This window comes from Gopherus flavomarginatus, chromosome 4, assembly GCF_025201925.1.
Source record: "Gopherus flavomarginatus isolate rGopFla2 chromosome 4, rGopFla2.mat.asm, whole genome shotgun sequence".
In the NCBI taxonomy this organism is placed as follows: domain Eukaryota; kingdom Metazoa; phylum Chordata; order Testudines; family Testudinidae; genus Gopherus; species Gopherus flavomarginatus.
In genome coordinates this window covers 48,808,172-48,833,445 of record NC_066620.1, presented here as the reverse complement: position 1 = coordinate 48,833,445, position 25,274 = coordinate 48,808,172, and the positions used below count along the sequence as shown (strand labels likewise).

Sequence of the window (25,274 nt, the reverse complement as noted above, 5' to 3'; positions counted from 1 at the left end):
ACCATTGAACATTCTCTAGGCCTGATTCACTGTACACCTGTCTGCACCAGCATGGCTCTCTCGCTCCACTGGGGAATCCAACCCAAAGGATGGGAGGTGGAGGGACCATGACTTCTGCCCTCCCATAGGAGGCTCTTTAACTCATGTCAGGCACTCCATAGTGGTTCTGACGGCACAGTCTCCTGAGAAGATACATACAATCAATGCTCTACTTCAGGGGTCACATTTCAGAAGTGGTGTGCCGAGTTTTCATTTATTCACTCTAACTTAAGGTTTTGCATGCCAGTAATACATTTTAACCTTTTTTAGAAGGTCTCTTTCTAGAAGACTATAATATATAACTAAACTATTGTTGTATGTAAAGTAAATAAGGTTTCAAAATGTTGAAGCTTTATTTAAAATTAAATTTAAAATGCAGAGCCCCCCGGACCGGTGGCCAGGACCCAGGCAGTGTGAGTGCCACTGAAAATCAGTTCGTGTGCCGCCTTCGGCACCTATGCCATAGGTTGCCTACCCCTGCTCTACTTGGACACCCAAACCATACAGTGTCCCAGCCAGCAGTGCCCATTTTTGGTGTCCTCTTCAGATTCCTACATCAGCTAGCACAACGGAAACTGCAGCCAGTTTCTATCACTGCCACCTCCACCTCTGACTGACCTTGTGCCACTGAGGCATCTAACAGACCCTATGCTCTCCGTGCTTTGCAGCTACCACACTTCCCTTAACACAAATTACCTTAGGCCAGACTCTGTTCTCAGTAACCCCACTATAGATCTAGAATAAGTCAGTTGAAGACAACTGAATCATTCTAGATTGATACAGGCATAACATTAGAATTTGATCATTTGTTTCTCCTAATTTTTATTTTTAAGAGAAGACTAGAAGGTGACGAGAACATATGATAACGGACCAGAAAAGAAGTGAAATGTTAGCCAAAATGTTAAGTGAGGAAAAAGGTTCCCTCAATTATGTCAATGTCACTTTTCTGTTAATCTTTTCACCTTTCATCTAAAATCAAATATCACATCCTTTCAAAAATCTAATCATGTCCTCTATTGGTGAGTGTCCTACCGTTGCCTTCTGCCTACCTACCATACTTATATGATACTTATTACCACAGTATCTGAGTGCCTCACCATCTTTAATATATGTATCCTCCCAACACCCCTGCATTGTATGGAAGTACTCTTAGCCCATTCTACAGATGAAAAACTAAAGCAGAAAGACTATATGGCTCGTCCACAGGGTCACACAGGACATTTGTGGCAGAACAGGAAACTGAACCTATACTTCTCAAACATCAGACGAGGGCCCTAACTACAAGACCGTTCTTCCTTATTGCTGGGGGATGGACTCAATAACCTAACAGGTCTTTTTTATTAGCCGAGCTTGAGAAGGCCGTGAGATCAACTAGATGACATTTCTAACACTGCATCCGATCAATGCCAACATTTCAGAGAACGTTTAAGCAATCAACTATCAGAACATTACTGATTTGGGGCAAAGATTGGAAAACTAAAAGGGAGAAAGTTTGAAGACACATGGGGTAGGTTTACACTGCAATTAAAAGGCCATATCTGGGCAGTGCCAGCTGACTCAGGCTCACAAGGCTCAGGCTGTGGGGCTGTTTAATTGCAGTGTAGTAATTGAGACAGCCAACCAGGGAAATAACCCACTTCCTTCCCTGAGGGACCAAGGGACGCATCCCACCCATGCACCTATCTGCTCCACCGATACTGACTTGGACTCCTTATTCATTCCATAGGTGGCGATGGTGAACCCAAGCCTACTTATTCACTGACACTTTAAAAAACCCTTGCACTCCAATCTGGGTCTATGATGGTTATGTGATATATATGTACCTCTTCATCCTTGCAAATGGTATCTGTAACCCCCCATAACCCAAGCCTGACCCCAGATGTACAGTACCTTCCCTCTCAGCCTGTGTATATTTCATTTCAAACATTTCCTTTAATAACATTTTTAAATCTGAGCTTGGGCTGGAGCCTGGGTTCTAGGACCTTGCAAAGTGGAAGGGTCACAGAGCTCAGGCTACAGTTGGCACCAGATCGTCTACACCACAATTAATCGACCCCTTAGCCTGAGTCAGCATGGTCCATTCCCAGGTGTCTAATTGCAGTGTAGACATACCCACATCTGTTTAGCACAGCCACAGATTTAGACAACTCTTGATGGTCTACAGATTAAACAACTGGTTGATGGTACCCATTAATGCCTTCCAGCATAACAATACCCCTGCTCATCCTCCCAATAGATGTGAACACACTGAATGACTTATCTCCCAGATGAATAATAATAGAAGAGGAAAAGGGAGAATGGGGGGGGGATATAGAGGGAATGGGGGGAATCAAGGCATGCAAAAAGCCATGGTGGGGGGGAGGCACAATGGGTGACCCTGGTGTAGGAGAAGGGTGGAGAGTAGCACTACAGGGAGTACTTGAAATTGAGGGGGATGGAAACGTGGCACACAGGGAGTCTGTGGGGTGCAATGGAGGGATGCAAGGAGCCCCCATGGTATGCAATAAGTTTGGTTGTGAGAAGTTGTGAGATGTGTGACCCCACTCGATCCCCCCAGTCTATAACTATTGTGATTCCATTGTAGCATAAAGAGCTCTTCTTGGATTTGAGTAGATGGTCACCTTAGCATTAATACTTTTATGAAGTGATCCATGTGAATGACACAAGTTGTCTTTGTAATTAATTTCTGCTTTTCTTTATATTAGAGTAGGAAATCTCTTTAAAACTGCCAGTGATGAAGCAGGAACTTTCTCTTTTTGCCTCTCTAACTTGTACGACTTCATATCTGAGGGAAAAAAATACCCTGAATTGTTTTCCTCCTTGAATACGCATACTCTGCCTGTTCACGCCAGGAATGCATTCCTAGCAACTCCACCTCTTTTAGAGAGAGTTGTGCAATGCTAAAGAGTACAGCAGTTAACTGTTTATAACCTTATAAGCTCTGATGTGGTCAGATCTCAAAGTAAGCAAGGGTGAGACTGATTGGTACTTGGGTGCTGGAACAATTTGCGTAGTGGGGGTGCAGAGAGGCATTGAACCAAACTGTAAACCCTGTATGGGGTGGAAACCACTTCAAGCCAGGGGGTGGAGCAGCACTCCCAGTGCCAGCACTTATGGCAGTACTTGGATGGAGGGCCTCTACGGAACACTTGAGGCTTGTCTACACGGGGAAATTGACTAGAACAGCTATTGCAGAATAAGCTATTCCACAACAGCTCACCGTATGTTCTGGTGGGCATATTTTATTCCCAATTAATCAGTGTGCTCACAAAGTGCACTAATTATTCCAGAATTAAGTGATCTGCTCCGGAATGGAGTGGCCACAAGGAGATCTGTTCTGGAATAATGATTGTGGAATAGCTTGTTCTGAAATAGCTATTCTGGTCAATTTCCTCATATAGACAAGACTTTTGGTGCTGCAGAAGTGGGGGTGGCAATTCTGAAGTCTGGCGTACTACATTCTCTCAAACTAAAGTGTAGCACGATGGCTCATTGTGTTGCTGGAGGTACCATTAACCATCTTCCGATAAGACACAATATGAAGATCCTGGACCATCTGTCTGTTGTATATCCCCTTGTCCTATTGCAAAGAAGAGAGGGCTGTAATCCCCAGGGGCCTGGCCAAATGATAATTTTGAGTAATTATGTTCTGCCTGTTTAAAATTTCCCTTGTGGTTTCAATTGGATAACATATGCTTCAGTGCTAAAACCTTTCCACATTCCACTTCAGGGTGGCTACATTCAACCGTAATGAAGTGTTCCTGCCATAGACTTTGTATTTCGATTAGTTATATTTGTCAATTGCTTTCAGATCCTTCAGGGTGAATGGTGCTATATAAATAAGAGATTCTATTTCCTGATTAAGATAATTAATGAATGTGCAAAAAACATAGAACAGCAACAAAATGGTGTTTGAATAAAGAATAGTTTCAGGTGTTTCTTTTCACATTTCTTTCATATTGCAAGGACACAAGCAAAATCTTCTCTGTGAATGAATATGCCTTTAAAACACCAATCACCTACCAACCATCTATAGAGTTAAAGTGCAGCAGCCCTTCATCAGAGCTTGTTACAAGAAAGAGCATAAGAAGGAAGCAATTCAATTAATAATAATAAACACATTTTTAATATATTGCCACCGGTGTGCATGTAACTTGACAAACAGTCAAGATCCCGGCCCCAAAGAATCTACAGTCTAAAACAAACAAACCAATCATTATCAGTAACAGAACAAAGGACTACAGGTTAGGAAAATAAATTTAAAAAAAAAATACTCAAAGGAGAAGTTGCACAAATCCAAGCCAGCTCTTACACAAGTAAAATCTGCAAGCCTGGGTGCCAAACTTAGAAACCTGACTCAGAGGCCTAGGCACGCACAACTATTATTACATTCCACAGGAACTGTGGGTGCTCAGCCCCTTGGAGGGGTGGGGGAAGAAATTGGGCCACTTACTCAGGTGCCTAACTTTAGCATCCAAGTTTGAAAGACTAGATCTTTGGAGCGGCAACTGATTTAGATGTATTTCGGTGATTTATAGATTTGGATGCCAATTTTAGACACCCAAGTTAGAAAATTTTTCCCATGTTGTATGCAAGTCAATAATACTATGTGGGTTAATGAAGTGCTATGAACAGTTTAAGCAATAAATTTTTTGAAGAATCAAGCAGTTGGATCAGGTATGAGAATGAGCAAAAAAACAGTACAAATGGAGTTAGCTGCTGAGGTGTTGCATAGTCTCAGCTGATGCAATCAAAAGTTAATTACAAATCATATAGACAAAATTTCCAAACAGTATCTATGCTGCTGAATTCAAAGCTAGACCAAAAAATTATCATCAATTTTTTTGAAAAGTTCAGTGCATATTCAATTGTCCATTAAAAGGCTGAAATTTTGTCAAGTGGCTCTCAGACATTATAAACCATCAGAGCTTTCCTGCCTAAGAGTACAGCAACTAAAATTCTCGGGAAAAGATGACAAATGTGTGTTACATAATTTCATGTAACCAACAGTTATCAAAATCTCTGTACTGGTATCACTAGTGTGGTCTCATCATGCCTCTCTCCTATTCTGAACCAACGCACTGCCAATTCCATAATCCTCCATGACGCCTCTGTTCCTATTCCTCCTCCTGTCCCTTTGTCTCATGGATGCTGTCTATGCCTGGAGTGTCATTCCTGATCCTAGATTCCATTCCTTGTCTTTTAAATATCTCCTGAAAACCCAACTTCTTCCATAATCCCAGTTACAGCCGACACAGGATAGTGAGCACTGCAGTACAACAATAGAAGTCTGGGATATAAGCCTAAAAATGAACCTGTACAAAAATTACTCAAATCTCTAAAATGTATTAATCCAAATGGAAATGGGAACAACAACAACACCACCACCACCCACAAGTGTGCTTACAACTTACTTTTAGCACATGCCATTTTATCAGCCCAAACACAAAGCGTCTAAGAGACTTTCTGAAAAATCTCTGTCATTTTATCAGCCCAAACAGTAATTTAACATCTGGAAAAAATAGGCTAAATTCACTCCCGATCACTTGAGCAATCCGGCAGAAAAGTAACTGGGTCTAAGGGAAGAACCTGGTACCAGCTATGAATTTAATTGACAGATTCCAATCGTGCTCTGAAGTCACTCTCTCATTTGTGCTCAGATTTCTACACAGAAAATACAGCAGAGCCTTTACCATTCAGAGTTGTGTAAAAGAAAAAAAAAAAGTGCTTGTACGTTTTGTTTTTAAATACAACATTTCTGAAGGATATAAAGTTACAGGAATTATCCTCTCACTTAAACAGGAATGTAGGAAGGAGAGGTTAGTCACCTTGCGCAGTAACTGGAGTTCTTTGAGATGCAGGTCCCTATGGATGCTCCACTTCAGGTGCACATACACCAATGCACCTTTCATCAGAAATTCATCACACGTGCGCTCTAGTCCTCCCCGTGCCCTGTACTGAGGATAGATACAGCTGCCTTCAGTTCCTTCTCTAGCCAAGAGACAAGATTTGGGAGCAGAGGGAAAGGAGGGTGGGTAATGGAGCACCCATAGGGGGACACACATCACAAACAACTCCAATTACTGCATAAGGCGAGTAACCTCACCTCCTTCTTTGAGTAGTGTCCTATAGATGCTCCATTTCAGGTGATTCCCGAGCAATTACCCCGATGGTGGTGACAGCTTCAGAGTCGGATCTAGCACTGAAGACTATGTTGGTTTATGCTTCTAGAGCTGATGATGTTAGCAGAGTATAATTTTTGGGAAAAGTACGTATTGAGGTCCAGGTTGCAGTTCTGCAAATTTCAATAACTGGGAAATCCTTCAATATGGCCACAGAAATAGACTAGGACTTTGTAGAATGGGCTATGATCAGAGAAGGAGGCTGAACACTGGCAATGTCATAACAAGAGATAATACATCCAGAGATCCACTTTGAGAGACTTTGGGATGAAATTGCAGAACCTCTGGATCTGTCAGCAATTGACACAAAGAGTCTACGAGACTTTCTGAAAAAATCTTTGCTTAAGTCTAAATAGAAGGTCAGTGTTGCTCAGACATCCAATAAATGTAAGGCAGCTTCCTCTATGGTCTGGTGTGGCTTTGGAAAGAAAACTAGGAAGTGAATAACCTGATTCATATGGAATTCAGAAGGAGTTTTCGGTAGAAATCTAGGATGGGGACATAATGAAACTTTGTTTCTGAAGAACATTGTGAAGGGAGGGTTTGCCATCAGAATCCCCATTTCTCCAACCCTTTGGGCAGAAGTGATGGCCACCAGGAAGGCTGTCTTCATAGAAAGGTGGAGTAATGAACAGGTAGCCAGTGTTTCAAAAGAGGGCTTCATATCACAGTTAAGAACCAAGTTCAAATCTCACACTGGAGTAGGTTCCTTAATCTGTGGGAAAAGATTCATATGTCCTTGGAGGAATCTTGCTGTCAGGAGGTAAGCAAAAATTGAAAAACCCTCCACAGATGAATTAGTGGTTGTGGTAGCCACCAAGTGAACCCTGACAGATCTCATAGCAAGAACTGACTTTTTTAATTCCAACAGGTAGTTGAGAACAGTGGAAAGGGAAGAGTAAAAACAGGAAAAGTCTGTCATCACAGACCTTAATGGTGAAATCTCTTGCATTTCTGAGAGTAAGTATTTTGTGCAGAAGCCTTCCAGCTGTTTAACAATACTTCTCCTGCTTAGTTCAGCAGATCTATGGTAGGATGAGTATTGAGCTGGATGAGATCTCTGTGCTGTGTACAACCTGCTAAATTATCTCTTATTTTCAGGAATATTAATGCCAAGGGACCTGAGTGTGGCCCTAGAATCTTTTAAAGTGTGAAAGGATTCATCCATGGACTCACAGAAGAGCTTAAGCCCATCAAAAGAAGGGTCTTCTACAGTATTTGTATCTCCCTAGGAAAGCCGGACAGTCACAGCCAAGATGCTCTACACAACAGCAGTTGAGATGGAGTGGGCCACCGTGGGAAGCTTGTAGAGAGATTCCTGCTAAGATCTGACTTCGTCAATGATGGTTTGAACTGTTCTTGGAGTTCCATTTGAAGGTGATGAACAAAATTGTAGAATGTGTCATAAATGCTGTAGGTATATTTTACCATCAAGACTTGATAATTAGTGATTCAGAGTTGCTTGCATCCAAATCAGTTGAGATGCTTTTAGTCCATGACAGAGAATGTGGATTTCACCTAGTGTTGTCTGCCACACTCACTGACTGCCTCTACAACCAAAGAATTTGACTGAGGGTGAAAGAATATTTTTCATTGGTATATGAAATACTTTTTGTCTGCCTGTTTGCAAGTAGACAGTGCAGTGGCTGGAATTTGCCAGATGATTTTGGCAGGATTACATATCACTTCATTCACTGGTAGAGCTACTCTGCCATAAATTGATATATGTAAAATGTTCAAAAGCTTATGTTGAGAGTCCTGGACCTCTACTAGCACAATCTGTAATGATTTAGCAATATGTTTCCTCATCAGCTCCTGAAACTGCTTAAAGTCATCAGCAACAGAAGGTATTACAAGTCTTGTCTGGTGAAGATGATGAAATATTAGTTTGCGGTGTCACCTCATTGTCCGCTGTAGCTTACTGGTCTGCAAAAGACTCCTCCTGAGGCTGTTGAGGAGTGAGTGATGAGACAGGGAGTGTCTCCCTCAATGATCCCCACGAGAGGAACTGGGAGACTTTGAGAATTGCAGACAGTATACAGCCTACAGGTCCCAGCAGGGCCACTGAGGCGGATCATAAGGCAAAGGAAAGAGTATTCAATGCTGGTCTTGCCAGTAAGGAAGAACATGAGATTGTTTGTACCTTGAGATTTCCCTCTGAGGATAGAAATATGGGGGAATGTCTCTTATAGAATAGTCAGTGGAACCCTATATGAAGATCTGAGAGTCTGATCATCCTCAACATAGTCCAAAGACAGTGCTTAAATTTGTGCCAGCGCTTGCCAGGGATGAACCCTGGCACCTCTAGGCTTGACAGTTCATAGCCGCGGCACCTCTGGACTTGCTGCATCAATTATGAATGCAAAAAAATTGTATGAGCCCAAGCATCTAATTGCTTGAGCCCCGGCACCTCTTTAATTACGAATTAAGCACTGTCCAAAGTAAAATGCAACTGCCTGTCCATTGTGATGAGTATCAGAAAGCTAGAAGGTACCGGTGAAAGATACCATCTTGGTGACCCAGTAGATCCTGGCACTGACAATCATGGGGTACCCACTAATAAGCAGGATTCTGGCTTGTCTGACATGACCAAGTCTCTAGACTATTTAAATCCTTGTGGTACCGGGTATAAATGAGCCAAAGTCAGTTAAGGTTCCACAGGAATCTGTGTCGATATTAAAGGGACTGTCTGCTTTGGTGGCCCCATTTTGGAAGATGGGACAAGTATCAAAGGCAGTGATTGTAGAGACACAGGCCTATTAAATGACCTACATACCAAGGATGTAGATAGTGTCTGTTGCACTGGTGCCAATGTCTGGGATACTTCGTCAGGGAGGAGTGTGAAAATGGTACAGGCTTGCGTGAAGTAGAACGTTTGGTGACTTTGCTAGGTCTATCATGCTTCAATGGTACCCGAGCTGGATCCAGTACCAAAGTACAACCAGTAACAGTGTTTCAAAGAGCTTCTAGTACTTTTCTTAGAAGCTTGTCAATACCTTTTGCAGTCTTCTCTGTCAAGAATCTTATTGACTGAGAAGCAGAAGTCAAAAGGGCACTAAGAGGCTGATGTACTGGGGATGGGCGGAGGTTCCCTGGGCCCAGATCTGAGGCTGGTCACAGAGCCTGGCTCCACCATCAGGAGCTTAAACTGCAAATATTAAACCTAATTTAAGTTAGATAAGTCGCTATTTAGTGCAAACTCACAACATGAACTTTCGAACTTGGGTAGCAGTGGCAAAGTCTCAACCTGGTCTCAACAAAATGTGAATTGTACCAATCGCTGAAAAAAATCTTTGAAGTCCCATCAGAGAAAGTGTATTTGTGTATGCATGCATGAAGAAAGTGAATCTGTTATCTTTAACTGAATAAAAGCCTTGATGTAAATCATACCGTTAACAGTTTATGAATAACTGCATTTGTTTCAAATCACATAACAGAACAACACCTCCTTTGCAATACTGACTAGCAGTCGGAAGTGAGCTAATGGTACAGTTCTTTTTGTATGATAGGATTATTTTCCAGTTGCTCTGTGTAGGCTTAAAAACTCCAGCCTGAAATGGCCAAATTATTTAGCAGGAAGATTTATAGCTGAAATGAGGGGGATCTTCCTTTGAAGTGACTGACTTCTTTGACTAGAGTCTCAGAATTACAAAGCTTCAAAAGGACCCCTTTCTGTGAACAGCCTTTTACATTTTTCCTTCATCTCCACTGCATATAATTATATTGCTAAACAATGTTTGAAAATAATTAAATGGACATCAGTAGGGGTGAATGGAACATAAGAATGTAGATGTTATTGAAAACAGATGTCCATTACTGTAATAATGTTAAACAGAGAAAGTGGTATGATTTCCTTTACAACAACTGCATAAATAAACAATAGTAATTCTTCAGTGCTAGAGCATTTTTCATCAAAAGATCTTAAAACGCTTTACAAACATTATTGAATTTAGACTCCAAATGCCCACGAGATAAGTGTTGTTATCCTCATCTACAGATGAGGCAACTGTATAAGTTGTAATTACGTACTGTTTCTTAATGCAATAGTGTCCTTCTCAATTCTGACTTCTTATAGCTGATCAGAATAAATTGCCCATTCCAATTCCAAAGTTTGTTTATACTTTACCTCCTCTAACATATATTATTCAACTTTAATTATTATCAAGAGAACAGTTTTGCAGTAAAGGCCAGAAAAAATAATCTGGAATACAAATTGTAAATTGAAAAAACATTGTACACAAAACTATTGAAAATCAATTGAAAAAAGTGTGACATATTATTTACTGCTGAGTGTAACATGTTATAAGGATATGTAAGCCCTCTACAACCACTGTCCAAAGGAGAAATTGGCATGATGTTTGGCATTTGAATATAGTGCCATCCCGAAGCACCACCTCAAAAAAACCTTTCAGCTTTTAATGAGATTAAAGTTTATCGTCTCACAGAAAGTGGCTAGTAGACCTGCTGTCGTTGCTTACATTCTTCTATTAACTGACCTTGCTATTCAAACAACTGCCTTCAAAACAGTCAATGGAAAAACATTTTACATACATTTTTTACATAAATAAAATCATGGGCAAGCTAGAAATCCTATTTTAAAATACAGAGCTTGTGTCACCAGTTACTTCAATTTTATACCAGTATATAACTGTATATAAGGAGGAGGAGGAGTCTATAACTGGCACGTAACTGGAGCAATGCAATAATGAATTAGAGCTACCTATTTTCTTATCTGCAGACAACATATTTGAATATTAAAACTCTAGAAAAAGAACAGGTAATTTAATTTTCCTCATTTTATGGTTCATTTGCATTTTTTGCACATTAGTTAGCTTAAATAATTCAAACAGAGAAGTCAGTCTCGATTTCTGGTTTTGACAGTAGCACTAAAGATGCCGCAAAGCTGAAGGTTGGTCCCAGCCTGGAGCACCCATCGACACCCTAAACCCCTCATTTCCAGCCCCACCCCCGAGCCTGCACTTCCGGTCAGAGCCTTCACCCTCACACCCCAACCCCCAGCCCAGAGCCCCCTTCCGCACTATGAATTCCTCATTTCTGGCCCCACCCCAGAGCCCACCCCCCAGGCCAGAGCCCTCACCCTCTCCTGCACCCCAATCCCAATTTCATGAGCATTCATGGCCCGCCATACAATTTTCATACCCAGATGTGGCCCTCGGGCCAAAAGGTTTTCCCACCGCTGGCATAAGTGCACTCCTAGTAGTCTAAGAAACAAATGAGTAAGTTGAATCCAAGGAATACCGCTAGAAGAAACTAAAGTGAAGTGCAGAAAGACCATGTGACAGTGCTCTTCCTGTAATTCTGTTCTGAGATAGTTAGCTGGAAGCAGAGCATTCTTTGACCTGAAGTCTGACATGTAGATTCCTTTGTAAATCAACAAGGACGAGGGCAACAGAATACATTAGTGTCTTAAAGAAGCTAAATGATTTAGTGTAGCAACCCCCCAATCTACAAACTAGAGGGTAGGAAGCCTTATATCTGTATCTACTGAAGAAGAAAAAAAAGAAATCAAAAGGAAACCAGCTTCCGTGACAACTATTTCTCTTATAAAAAGTAGTCAATGGTGCATAACCAAGAGACCTCAATCACCAAGTTCAACCCTAGATACACAACTTCACTGAAGTCATTGTGGTGTCGTGTGACCTCCCCAACAGCTTTGAAATGTGTTGATCAGTATCTGTAACCATATATCTAATTACAGTATTTGGACAAGTACTGGTAAATGGCTTTTGGCTGAATTAGAAACCAAATAGTGGACAGAGCAATAAATGATAGTGACTTGTATTACAACGGATCATTTACCACAGCAGGATGTTGGGAATAAGAAAATAACAGTCATATCATCACAAAACAGAACACATATTTGATATTACTTTTCCTATTATATTGGCATAATTATCATGCAACAGAAAAGCATAGCAAATAAAAATGTATTGTTCTATATTTGTCTTCTAGTGACATCTACACTGTGTTAGGCAATTTCCATCACTCACGGGAAGATGCAGTCCCTACCCCATGGCATACAATTTATTTTTGATTAAAACAGGTTCACCAGAATTTCAGTTCTGAACCCCTAACTGTCACTAATGGTTGCTCTTCCCATTTTCTGTTAGAAGGTTTTGACAGCTAAATCTTAACAGAATTATTTGCTTTTTATTAAAAAATATCCTTTTTGTTTTTAAAAAGGTTTAAGGTGAACTAATGCACTTCAAAAAAGTGAAGACCCTATAATGTGCTTACTTGTGACACTGATCTAAAAGGCTAAACCATGGGGAAATGGTCATTTTAGAGTAAGGAATAAACAACTTCCCCAGAGACTACAGGCACATCTCAAACCTGCACTCTCCCGGAATTCCTGAGTTCATTCTTGAATGGAAGAGGGAATCGGATAATAGGCCGCAAGAAGAGGGGAGATGTAATGGCCAATGACGTGGAGCCTGATTGCCTATCTTACTCTCCCCTCCCAGCTCACATTGGGCCTACATCCAATCTGGCCACAAAGGAGAGAAGAAGTGGTGACTAAGCCAACAATGTTGCAGATACCACAAGGAAAGCTCAGTGCCTCTTCCTCCTGGCATCTGAAAAGCTATTTAGCTGAAAGGGAATGTTATAAACTTTAGCCATAATTCAGGTGACTGCCCCTCGGCGGCTAAATTTCAGTACAGCCCTACTAATATAATCAATATGAAGGTTGTTTCAGAACACGATACCTAAAGTATGTACTGCAGTACCAGTCTACTCTTTAAGAAGCCAACAAACTGAAGAGCTATACCACAAACAACTGTCTGGTTTCCTGGTGGATATTTTATTTGATCATTGAGGTGCCTTATGGTCCAGTGGAAGCATAATATGCTGCCACAGGAGGGGATTGGCAGATGACAGAATTCAGGTCCAGTGGAATCTCTGTGGTGGCAGCATACTTAGTCTCACGTTTGTAAAAGAAGGAACACACTATTTTTCTCCAATAATTTCTTCCCTTGGTGGGCGCAATGGAATATGTTAGACTAGTTCCCGAGAGTACAGTCAGTGTCTAAGACTAAACAAAGCATCAGTATACAATGGTGGGGAAAACAGAAGAATCCTTCTGAAGAACCATCTCCAAAAACATGCTCAGTTTTTTAGAGAGTCATGTTGAAAGTGGCAACATATTAGCATGTCAAACTTAGGAAGTCCCTGGAACTATCACTACTCTGTTAACATGCCCTGGAATGTTTACAAACCAGTATGTAGAAGCTGGTGAAGAATATGACATTTGCTTAACAGACTATTTCCAGGGCTTTTTGTCTTCATCACTCTCAAACAGAAAAAAGCTTGTGGAATATTTTTGCATCCTTACATGATTTCATGGCTTTATTATTATTGGCACTTATTAATACTGCTCCTCAACTACAGTCTTACACCTGTTATCAGTGTATTACTCAGAAATATGAAATTGACAGAGAAGTAATGAAGCTGATCATCATGAATGGAAACCATTGCGAGGGGAGAGGGGGAATCTAAATCTGTTAGAACTCTGGAACTTTATTGTCTGCAGGCTTTTAAACATGAAAAGATCATCTCAAAAACAAAAAACAGAATTCAAGCTTAGGAGACTTTTTCACATAAAAGCTGTATATAGAGAAATAGTTAAAAAAAAAAAATCTATCCGGCAGGTGGCCATGGGTAATCAGAGGACTCTTATGGTTCTAACATATAAGTGGTACAACCATTTCAGGTAATTGTAATCAACAGGCAAGGCATTTTCTGGGGAAAATAATAAATAATAAGATGAAGAATACTTTGCAAATATACAGAAACTTTGTCCAAAAGTTCTCGAAGTGTTCCTCTAGCATTAATTAAATCTTATGCCCCTGTGTAATAAAGGAGCTTGCTATACACAAATAAACAAACTGAGGGACAGAAAAGGCAGCTGACCACGCCTAAGATCTGACACTGCATTAATGGAAAATCTAGAAATAGAATCCAAGACTCTTGACTCTAATTCCATTCTCTAATCATTAGAAAACACTCCAATTAATATCCTGCTTGGGGAAGCTGATGGTCAAACTTATAATTGGCGACCATTAATTCCCAAGACTTCTGTAAGCTCCTAAAGCTAGGGAACCTTATTTCCTTCCTTCCTCCCTTGCTTCCCATTCTGAACACATTATCAGAACTCCAGGCTTAAACATGAGAGAAAGGACCACCAAATGTTGTCTAATTCATATAATCTGTTTCATATGTGACAGAGATAGGAGTACCAACAGCAGGACTGAATGACTAGTCTCCCACCAAAGTGGTCCCCTCTTTAACACCAACAATAAAGTGCACACATCATGAAAAACTCTAATCCACTTGAGCTGCGGTCACCTATGGTCTCTATAAATCTCCTCCACCATTGTTCCTTTGCTCCTCAAAATTTCATCAAGCTTGGTGAAAGTAAATGATCATCTAAACTAACACATGCAGTATTGCCAACTTAAACCATTCAAATCATGGGTCAGCCCCCAACAAAGTCACATGACTGATTTAAAAATCCCGCGATTTTTAAATAAAATAAACAGTAAATAATAATAATGATTCTTTTTATTTACTCTAAAGTGCACTCAGGTCACATTTTTAAGCTTTTCTCCATAAGCTTGAGGACCAGAAACTTACTTAAAAAGAGAAAGAAAAGTAAGATTTGCATATGATCACTTGTTTCCAGGAGTCTCCAGGACTTAAAGTAACACACCTAATACCATGAGACTAACAATAACATTGCAAGAGTTGGCAACAATATGCAAAAGGCCAAATACATCTCATTTTTTTGGTTGTGCCTTGTCTATCTAGCAGTGTGCTAGAAAATAAAAGGAACAATTCACAAACCTCAACAAAAATATAGAAATACTTTCCTACTGTTACTTTTCCAGTTGCTGTAGTTGCCACCGAGGTGTAACACAATTGTGAATGGAAAAGAAGATGGTATGTGCTATTGGAATGGGAAATAGTTCATGCTATTGTGAACAGAAGGAAGGTGAAGGGAGGTGTCCATAAGACAACCTCTGTATTAAGATTGGTCCACCTGATGAACAAGGATGGAGGGAGGAATTTGATAGTAATAATAAAATTATTTTAAATTACATGAGAACCAAACTGCTTTACAGCTGTATACAAATAGAACCACTGAAATACAGCCAGCTCCCATATCAAGAGTGATAGTCAAAATACAGTGCAACAGAATAAGGAGGGAAAGTTAATCTACAAACAATAGTGCAAGCCTCTAATTTTAGGCATGTTTTTCTACAAAACAATGAGTGACATATTTCATGTAACATTTTATTCTTCTGCAAATCAAGTGTACAGCATGCAGACTTTCTGTAGTTGAATGCACTTTTCTTTTCCATATGCAATTTAAACTGCCAAGATTAAACAGAGAAAAATATTATATGTATCCATGGATATCTAAATTTAGAAATACAAACAGTTCTCCTTCTGCTGCAGCTGAAAAAGAGATGGTAGGAAATGAGTACTTGCTAAGAATCATACAGAAGGAGCTGTCATGGTGTATGTTGTGAATAGGGCACTGGAGGTATTAAAAGACTAAGAACTAGCAGCACTAGGGCAAGTACACATGCTGGGGAGAAAAGGGTCATTTACACTTTGCAGGTAAAATGAACTGGAAATAGTGAATGTCAGCATGCTGGCAGCAACAGAAAAATGCCAAATAAATGAGTAAATAGATTGAAAGGTCTGCACTTAGGCCCATACAAAAGGAAAGAAGTGGGCTTCTACACACAGCTCCTGGCACTAATTTAATTAAATAAGGACAACCCCCTAACGTGGCCTCAGTCACACCAGTATCAAGGTGTTTATACTGGTGTTTATACAGTGTGCTGGCCAGCTCAGAAGGACTTCAGTGCAGAAAGCATCCTTCAATATATAAAAGCACTGCTCTGATGCCCTGCTGAGCCAGGCAGACCTTGGAGAAGCCAGCTATCTATCCTCTCTTTGAGGAAAGCCAAGATGCCCTTACAGCAGGGATGAGGAAACTTTTGGCCCAAGGGCCACATCTGGGTATGTAAATTGTACAGTGGGCCATGAATGCTCATGAAACTGGGGTTGGGGTGCAGGAGGGGGTGAGAGCTCTGGGGTTGGGCCAGAAATAAAGAGTTCAGGGTGTGAAAGGGGACTCTGGGCTGGGGCAGGTAGTTGGGGCACAGGATGCGGTCAGGGGTGCAGGCTCCAGGCGGTGCTTACTTCAAGCAGCTCTTAGAAGCAGCGGCATGTCCCCCCCTGGCTTCCATGCGGAGGTATGGCCAGGAGGCTGTGCGCGCTGCCCTGTCTGCAGGAGCCGCCACTGCAGCTCCCGGCCAACAGGAGCTGCAGGGGTGGTGTTTGGGGTGGGGGCAGTGCACGGAGCCCCCTGGCTACCCCTAAATGTAGGAGCCAGAGAGGGGGCATGCTGCTGCTTCCAGGAGCCTCGGCATGCACACACAGAGCAGTCTCCAACCCTACTCCCCAGCTGGAGCGCAGGAGCAGGGCAAGCCCCAGACCTCACTCCCCAGCAGGAGCTCGAGGGACAGATTAAACAGGCTGGAGGGCTGGATGTGGCCCCCAGGCCATAGTTTGCCCATCCCTGCCTTAAAGGTTTTCCACACGTTTTCAGGTTTCATCCCACAAGTATAAGCACTGAAACTGGCGTGCTTCTAACTGCATGACAGTGACTCTAAAGCATGCAAGTAGTTATACACTGTTTTGTCCAGTAGCCATGCTTACATGGACAAAATTGGGCCAGATTTCTTAGTAAACTTGTTTGAGGGTCTGTTCATACTCAGGACCTGAAGGAGAGAACAATATATATTGTGCTGGGTGTAATAATACCTTTCCTTACTAGTGCTACCAACAAAAGGAGGAGGAGAAATATAGACCAAAACCCTCACAAGTTCTTATTTCAAATTTGTTGCCTTTCTTCTTAGGTAAAAAATTCACTTGTAATGCTCAAGACAGAAAACTCACATAAGAACCCAGCTGGCTCTGCGGCATTACAACAGCTGAGCAGGCAATTCAGAATATCAGGCTTCAGACGGGTAAAAGTTAAATATTCCCAAGCATAATGGGCCAGTTAATGTGCAAACAGCGAGTGGTTCCAGGTCCTCTATGGAGGTGTTACTATGGAGGACGATACTACAAGAGCAACAAGGCAGAGAAATTCAGAATCCATCATTCTAAGGGACAGGCTGGTAGGTAAGCTGACTGGTGCGAGTGCTACATGCTCTTCCCCTTCCCAAAACGAGGTGGTGATGTGATGAAACAGATGAGACTTGGGCAGTGAAAGCTCCGATTCTTAAGGATTTCAGCTCCACTTGTAAAGAAACTAGCTGTAAGCAAAAGGATGGCAGGCTGAATGGCAGGTAGCCAAGAACTTTCAGCCATCAAAAAGTTTCTTCATAATGAATGGCACTGAAAGAGTCTTCCATGGGGAGCACGCATTCTGTGATATAATTAAAAGTACAGAAAGCTTCTTGAGACACTAGTATTTTCAAATATTTTTAAAGATAAACATATATGAACTACCTCATTCTTCTAAATGTAAAACAAATCATACATCACTACAAATTTAAGTTCATTTTCCACTTCAGTTTTATGCAAGCTTATGAACGTAATAACAGCCCTCAAACAAAATATTTATGCTCACTTGAGTATGTATTGCTTCTGCATAACTAAGGCCCAGCGAACAAATAAAAAAGGTACCCAAGAGGAAATGCAGAACCACAATATGCAAAGAAATTCTGCAGTAGAAAGTCAGACTAGGAAACAGTTTTATAAATGTAATATCCATGTTGGAAAACCGATGCTAGAACTAAGGGGTGAGGAAATGTACTTTAATTAGCCTAGACAGTTGTAGGGCTCCTCCAGGAGCTCCCAGGATTCATTGCTGGCACAACTCCATCACTGGTATACATGGTTTCTCAGAGGTACTTTGGATAGCATTATAGTGTGCCTTGTGAGCAGTTCAGGCACTGGGACAGTTTCAATTATGAACACACACCATAATTCAGAGGTACCTTCAGGTTATGTTGTGCAATTTATAAAGCATGGTTACATTATTTTAAAAAATAATTAACTTAATATTTGAAGCAAGAATTGCCATCTCACCTTAGGAAGTGAAATTTTGTTTCTCATGTCTTTGATCACATGTCCAGGATCAGCAGGAAAAGTTTACTCATCCTGAAAGTTTTTGCACTAGTGGGCCAAACCGTCTCTTATCCTGCAAAGTCATATGGACTTTTAAAAGCATTATCATTTTGATGTTGCTTCCCCATCCTACACTTCAATTATCACATGATTCTTAACAGCTCATAAATTTCAACCATTGCAGATTAGTTCATATATCAGTGATTCCAGATCTTCAATACTAGTTTTTAATTTTTGCAACATTCAACACAAAGCGAAATGGGAAAAAGCAAAACAGTAATCAGATCACCATGATCTTAAAAGATCCCACTTATCAAGACTTTCCATGCGCACAAACAAATAACTCCTCTCACTGAAAAGCTGAGGTCAGCTTCCCAAATCAATCAGATATGCATTTCTGTCCCTGATGCTTGCAAACTGTTGGAGCACAGGAGCATCTGATCCTCTGGTTTAACAGTCCTCCTTTTGGCACTAGTCCAGGACTGAATGCAGCAAATCCCAGATCTCAGAACAGTGCTACTTTTATTCCCTGCCCTTACAGAGCAAATGCAATAGAAATGTCCTATTGGAACTGTCCCATTGTATGAGATGTATGTTTTCTTAATTACGTTATGAGTGTTCAGCCAACTGAGCAATCTGACCATCTTAACAATATTAAGAAAATGCATAATCAACAAATTTTAAACTTGGATTACCCATTAAATTAAAATTGGCCTTATGCTAAACAAAACAAAACCCAAAAGACCTCTGGAAACCCAGGAATTTTGTATTTGTATTAACAAAAAATAATTTAAAAAATTGCAGTCTTTAAAAGTCTTAAAAAGAGTAGTCTTAAAAAAAATTATTAATTGTGATCTTACTGGGCTGTAGAACTAGCTGCTCAGCAATAATGAATTTCGCTTACAGAGTGGCATTTACATTAAAAATGCAAAAAGCTTTCAATGAGATGTTTAATCATCATAAGCAGAGCTGTCCTTAGGCACAAAGCTTTTCCTTGGGATGCTTAAATCCTATATGGACCTTGTAAATCAGGAGCCCACTGATTCCTCCTCTTCCCCACCAGTGGGCCAATATGGGGAGTTAATTCACAGCCTAATCCCCTACTTCCATACGAGGCTGCCCTCATTACATCTCTTCTCACATTAGCACATCCCTAGCGATTAAACATAAATGAGCAACAATAGATCAAGAAAACAACAGTGAAAAAGATATTAGTGAAGTAAGACAAAAGATGTAAAGCGTTTTCTTCTCCCCCCTCAAAGCCTAGCTTTGTTTTCTGCATTTCAACTTGCTAGAAATTTATCAGCCAGATTCACTCTCCTTGCCCCATCCTCTTTGTATTGGCAAAGTGACAGAACCTCACTCGAATGGCCAGCTGAGAATCCCCCAGCACAGAAATTATGCCAACAGGCCAGGGCACCCTGATAATCAGGTAGCGATTGCTGTATCCTCGGTCCACAGCAAGCAGATCTCAGTACAGGAGAGACTCTGGGCCAATTAAGGAGGAACAGTGCTGACTGAACACAAGTTACACAAAGACCCCAGATCCTTGTGGCCAAAGGGTAAAAGGTCAGTGAATAAAAGCTCTAATGCCAAACCTAGAGAGCTAGGACCCAGGTCATAAGCTTATGTTCAAGAACTGACAGACATGGTCATTTGAAATGTGATCTGGTCTCTTTGATACAACTCAGTAGTTTAGAAGTGGAGAAATCATATCCTATTAAAAAACAGGAAACTGACTATATCAATAAATCTAAAGCTCTGGCTGCTGCTATTTCTTATCTTGGATGAGCAGTTGTTAGTGTATGAGAGATCAGAACTTTTTTTTTTCCTTTTTAAAACAAAAAAAATTAATTCACTCTAGAACTGTGACTTCTACTTGGCAGGGGCGGCTCCAGGCCCCAGCACGCCAAGCGCATGCTTGGGGCGGGCAGCATGCTGCGGGAGGCGCTCTGCCGGTCGCCAGGAGAGCGGCAGACTGCTCCGGTGGACCTCCCGCAGGCGTGCCTGCGGAGGATCCGCTGGTCCCGCGGCTCTGGTGGAGCATCCACAGGCACACCCACAGGAGGTCCACCGGAGCCGCGGGACCAGAGGACCCTCTGCAGCCACGTCTGCAGGAGATCCACCGGAGCCACGAGCGGCAGAGTGCCCCCCGCGGCGTGCCGCCATGTTTGGAGCGGCAAAATGACTAGAGTCAGCCCTGCTACTTGGTGATATAACTGACCCTGTATCAGCCAGCCACAGCCTTTGGACATGTGGAGCTCTACGATCTTTTTGTCATGGCAGGGTATCCTGTTATATTTCTGATGGTTTACTGCTGCCTGCAGGCAAATTGTGTCACTGAGAAAGTTAAGTCAGTGCACTGAGGTTGACCAGTCCCAAGGAATCTAATCAGGGACTCTGATAGTACTTGTGTATTCCTTTTGTGTGATCTCTGCATCCAAATGATACCTATAAGTCCTCTGATGACATCTCTCCCGTCTAGTGAAACAACTGAAGATGTGGTCAAAGATTATGACATTTCTTTAAACTGTTTGAGGATTTGTTTGTTTTTAGCACAGAGGTGTAAGTGACTCTCCAGTCTTATTTCCTGCCCAATCTAACCATTAGTCAGCAATGTCTTTGCATTTGTTTGTTATTCTGATTATGTCATAGGAGCTCCTTTGTTCCCTGGGGCAGGCACTCTTCGTGCACAGAATACAATTTTATGTTGGATCCATTTTTAAAAACGCTCAGTATGGGTCTACATAGGCAAGAAAGAAACTGACTATAACTGTTTTAGTACAATGGACAAATGTCCACCAGAAGAGTGAGGGAAGTCTCCAAATCATTTATTCCATGCCTATGTTGAGAGAGATACTTGATATTCTCAGTTGGGTATTCAGCTTTTGTATGAAATATTTACAAAAACAAAAATACAAAGGTCTGATGGCCGCATCCAGGAGAAAGTAAGTACTTCCAACCCCAATGGTTTATATTCAGCCCTGGTGCAAGTAGGTAATTTCAATGGAGTTGCAAACACTTACACCAGTATTGAATATCTAAAACATCTATTTGGCACAAATTTCGGGCTCAATACTCTCCTCAGTGGCTGCCAATGGAAGGCAAGAGGAAAGGGAGCTCTGTCTCATTAGCATCCTGTATTCTTCACCCCTCTGCATAAGAGCCCCAAATCAACTCCACATCCCCCTTGGAAGAGTGTTTCAACTCATGGAGTTCCCTACAGTTTCCACTCCTTTATGTAGACAAGTATCAGAGGGGTAGCCGAATTAGTCTGGATCTGTAAAAGCAGCAAAGAATCCTGTGGCACCTTATAGACTAACAGAGATTCTTTGCTCCTTTATGCAAGTTATTCTGACTGAGGAGACAAGGAGGCTCTTTGTTTCAAATTATGTTCTTAGATAGCCCAAACCACTGTGGAATCTGAGCTCCTATAAGTTACTGTAAACAATTAATGAAGTAGAAAACAGCTATAACAAAGCTCAAGTTCTTCTTTCTCTACTTTGGGTAAGTGCATTCTTTCTACCTAAACGACACCAGTGTTTTAAGGAAACTGCTGCATCCACAACTGTTGTGTGAACCTTTCACTCCAAGTGCCTCATTTTGAGCTGAGACTAATGTCTATTCTCGAGAATATTTTCTGAAAAGCGTATGATGTCTTGTCCATACTTACAGACAAAGCCATGCCAGTTTAAAAAAAACCTTTGTTTTTATAAAGCATTTCCTTGCATTGTCTTTTCTGTAGTACAGATAGTACCCTATAAAACTTAGCAAATTGACTAGGGATACGTGTGGTGGAAAGTTGCAATATACAAAGCAAATCATCATCATCATCTCAAGCCACCACAATGCCTTTCAACTCAATTATTAAAAGACACAGTTACAGCCACAGAATTCCTTCATGCTTGAGAGCTAAGTCTTACCAACATCAACCCATCTATCATACGTTGTTTTATGTCTGCTTTGTTTTTCTTCTGTTTTCAAAAAGGGAATACACTTCAGAAATGTTACGGACCACCAGATTTGTTTCATACTTTATCAAAACTAAACATTCAAACATTTTATGGAGATTAAGAGATTAGAGTCTAAGTGTTTTTATTCTTCTGCATGCAAGGTTCTTTCTCTTGCAATCAAATTAAGTAGTACTGCAAGGTATGATGTTAATTCCTGAGGGGAAATGATATATAACACAGACACACAAGTTGGCTTGCTTGTGGTTGCTTTTACAGCCTGGAATCCGTTTCAATCTATGCTGTTTTAAAAATGCAAGCCTACATTGTTCATTTACTAAAAGCCCTGTGCAGTAAGTGTTCAGAATGCTCAACTGATACTTGTGTAACTTCATCCAAAAATTACAAAAATGTCTACAAAATACATAAACAGTAGCAGTAGTATGCAGGATTCATAATTAGTCACTACAGAATCCATATCCTAACCAATTTTATAGTTTTGATAATATATTATATTATACATACACACACAGAGACCATATATAAGTATTCTAAGTGATGAGTAAAATTTTTGATTTATACCACAATCTGAGAGTGACTAAGTACTGGTGAATCCAGCACAAAACTTTGCTATGTGTATTGTCACAGAACTTTTGTATCCAAACTACCATTGCCATGAACATTGCTTCTGATAATGTCCAAAATGGCATGTCTCTGAGCTTTTAGTAAAACACTTAAGCCAAATTTTTTTAAAAACAAAAAACAGGAAATGCAGGACCACAGTATGCAAAGAGGCTCTGGAGCAGAAAGTCAGACTAGAAAACAGTTTTATAAATGTAATATCCATGTTGGAAAACTGATGCCAGAACTAAAGGGGTGAGGAAATGAACTTTAATTAGCCTAGAAAGTTGTAGGGCTCCTTCAGGAGCTCCCAGCATTCATCACTGGCACAACTCCATCATTGGTATATATGATTTCTCAGAGGTGCTTTGAATAGTATTATAGTGTGCCTTGTGAGCAGTTCAGGCACTGGGCCAGTTTCAATTATGAACACACACTATAATTCAGAGGTACCTTCAGGTTGTGTTGTGCTCTTAAATTGATATTTAGGCTCCTAAATCCATATTGAAATGCCTAAGGAAGTAGCCTGATTTTCAAAAGCACTATACACGCAACAGTCTGTGGGAGGTGTTGAGTGCTCAGCACTTTTGAAAATCAGAGCACTTATTCAGGTAACTAAATATGGATTTAGGAGCCTAACTTTAGAAACTGCTTAGTGCCCCAGTCCTCCAGCCCTTTGCTCACATGAGCAAATGGTAGCAGGATTAGGCCCATAAACTGTTTTGAAATAGTTCGTTACCTACAAGAATTTTCTGTGGATTATTAAAAATTTTAATTGACTGGGATGTGTCATTCTGCTCTCTCTCAAAAGCAAATATGAGAAAATTAAGCTTTGGAATGCAAAACAATTTTAGTCTTTGGATAATGTAGCTACTATTCCCCCCCATAATTTATCCTCTCTTCCGTTTTCTATTCATATAGCATTTCTCCATTTAGCTGGTTCCAGAGACACTAGGCCAAAGCTGCTTTGACTTCTACCTTATGCATTCCCACCGAGACAAGTGCAACAGGACTGCTCAGTGCAGAACATAACCCCGTTTGACTGATATTGGTAACTCACCATCATAGTCCCCATAGTACCTGGACTCAGTCTCTGTTTGTTGCGTTGGGGACAGAGCTTTTTTAATTGTTCTTTTTTTAATCAAATTAAAAGTTGCTTTAGGGATGGATTTGGGATTGTAGCTCAAGACACCGAGAATAATGTCCAGAAATTAATAAATAGTTTAGAAGTAATTTTGTTTGAGAAGTTAACAGCTGAGACCCTGATATCAACAATGCAAACAGTAGCTGAAGATATTCAAAATTGATGTGCACCCCTTATGTTCCCTTTAAGCCAATGTCAATTCCAATACACCAGAAGGTACACCGATACTGCTCTGTAAATCATGAGAGAGAAAAAACATCAGTATACTCTCCCAAACACAATATTTTTAAAATAAGAATGCAATTTTCACTTCTAAATGTATTAAACCAAACTGCTTGGTGCAGTACAAGAAAGAGTTAAAGCATTATTAGCACTTGAGATATTGGAGGGAACAGAAGAGACGAAGGAAGGAAAAAAAGGATAACATCACAGCCACCAAAGCACATAAAAGGATTTTTGCACTTAGGACAGCAAGGGAAGGATAGATGCATCTTTCATCTGTCATTATATACATTCAGAGCCTGGCCTGTCTGATGAAACTGCCAACAAGAGTGTCAACTATGATGAAAAAGTGTCCACAAAATTACTAGGAATTACCTTAACTCATTGAATGTGTCTAACCACCTTACATTTTGTCACAGGCCACAAAACCAAATTTTGATGTTTGCAGGTTGGTCTGAAGTTTTAAACTAGATGATGCGTATTGAATAAATAAAAGTCTCCTTACTTTCAAAGGTGCTGAGAACTTCGGAGTACCAGGACTCTTATTTAGATACTAAATATGGATTTAGGAACCTAACTTTAGGCATCCAGGTTTGGCAATTTTGACTCACTTACAGCTACACTAGTTTGAAAGTGTATGGGAAAAACAAAAAAACCCGAAGATATGAAAAAGCAGGAAAGATTTGCTAGAAACAATCATTGTTGCTCAATAGGTGAGCAAATATTAATGATTAATTATACTTTAGAACTATAACACAGCCTGTTTAGTGCTAATGTTTGTAACTGATAGGCATTTAAGATTTACAATTATTTTCAGCCTGCAAGAGTTCGGTATTGCAAATTCTCGATCCATGTATTCCATGTCCAGAAAGAATCACTGTAACCATCTAGTCTGTCCTCCTGTATAGTATAGGCCATAGAACTTCCCCAAAATTCCTAGAG

The 25,274-nt window shown here is 40.7% G+C and overlaps 1 protein-coding gene across 2 annotated transcripts in view; it reads right to left on the bottom strand.

Moving 5' to 3' along the window:
* PTPN14 (protein tyrosine phosphatase non-receptor type 14) overlaps positions 1-25,274 on the bottom strand; it is a 192,028-nt gene that overhangs the window by 122,207 nt on the left and 44,547 nt on the right. The window lies entirely within an intron of this gene.